Below are 1,813 nucleotides of genomic sequence, written 5' to 3'. Positions count from 1 at the left end.
CTGTAAGTAGTAAGTGTCTAGGGAAGGAAGACGCCACAGTGAATGACTTCAGAGGCCACTCTACAGAACAGTCCCTTCTGGTGAACGTAGGTCAAAGAAACACACGTGAATGGCATCACATCACTGTCTGCATCAGTATCCCTACCACTACTTAGCTTGTATCTAGGTGTCTACACAATGGCCTGAACCACTATATCCATCCTTTGCCATTTACTGAAAAACTGAATTTTGGCTTTTACATGGCCAGAAAAACAAACTCAGTTTTCATAGTTAAAAAACAAAAAAAGAAAACAAAAAAAAAAATGAAAACAAAAACCTCATTTGAGGGGAGTCAGCAGTGATCATGGGGAAATGTTTACATTTTTTCCTTCAGAAATATCACTTTCTGATGATTTTATCTGATATTTAAAACAGGGAGCTATGGTGCACTCAAGTTTGGACATGGTGTGTAAACTTGGGGTTCCCACCTGCAGTGAGCTCCACATTTCACCCAGCGCATGCTCACCCCCATCTCAGCGTGGTTGCTCCTGCAGTGGGCACAGGGCACAGCTGACTCCGACTTCCAATACGACAGCCATCACTAGCGCAGTGTTTTCTGTTTAACCAATGTAGTTGTATCAGTAGTTCTCTCAGAACTGCTTTTAACATTAGGGACTGGGAGCAGTCCACGAGCTAAAAAGGAAAGTGTTTTCTCACGAGAAAACATGTCAGGAAAAATAAAGAACACTTTCTACCTCTGTTTCAGATTTTGAAACGCTTATTTTAAACCAAATTTTAATTTCTGTGTCCAAAATAAGTTTTAAGGACATCTGTTCTTCCATATGAAATAGGTTAGGCTGCCTATTTCTCCCGAGCTCATGGGAAGGCTGTGCATAGGGTACTCTGAGCGCTGCCTTTTAGTGAGTGAGGAGTTTGGGGTTGCCTAGCAACTTGCTAACTTGTATAAACTCAGCTTTCCCTCACAGAAAGAAATGAAGGAAAACCAAGTCAGTGAAAGACAATCTTTATTGTTTCAGGAGTAAATCTGTATGTGGCTTTTGTCAAACACTTAAATGGATATAAACGTAGCAACTTGTTTGAAAAGATGCACAATTAACTTCCCGGAAGAGTTACTACTTGCCTTTTCAAGTTGTCAACAGACACACATTTGATATTCTCTTAGATGTTATAGTAACGTAACGTATAAACTCAAGGCTTTTTATTCTTTGTGATAAGTCCTGTTTTACTACGTCAGAAAACAGGAACCAGCATTCTAATTAGATTTACTACATGGAGATATGGTTCAAATAGGACTACTAGAGTTCATTGAACACTAAAACTATGAAACAATTACTTTTTATATTAAAAAGACCATGGATTTAACTTACAAGAATCCAAATGCAGGATAGTAATTTTTGTTTACTTTTTTAACCAAACTGAATTTTTTGAAAGACTATCGCAGGTGTTCAAAAGGAAAGAAGCCGTTTTATCTAATAGTGTAAGTAGATGTCACTCATGGAAAATCTACTAGCTTTAGAGTTAAGATCTCTCCTCTCCTTGGTTAGGGAAGAAGAAAGCCCTTCGCCATTGTGGAATGACACCCTGGCTTTACGCTCCACATCACGCTTCTTTTGAGAATTATATTTGGTAGTTACAGTTACAGAAACTAATTAGTTTGTCAGTTCGCAGATAGATTTAGCACAGTGCTCATCACTCTGGGTAGATAAGATGTTCTTTCACAGCGGATGAATGGTCTGGAACACTGTAAGATACTGATCTTTACAACTGTTTAATCAGTTTTATTTTTGTACAGTATTAGTGACCTAAGTTATTT

Source organism: Mus caroli, unplaced genomic scaffold (assembly GCF_978045245.1).
Source record: "Mus caroli unplaced genomic scaffold, Mus_caroli_1 scaffold_20, whole genome shotgun sequence".
Lineage (NCBI taxonomy): Eukaryota > Metazoa > Chordata > Mammalia > Rodentia > Muridae > Mus > Mus caroli.
This window is presented reverse-complemented; position numbering follows the sequence as displayed.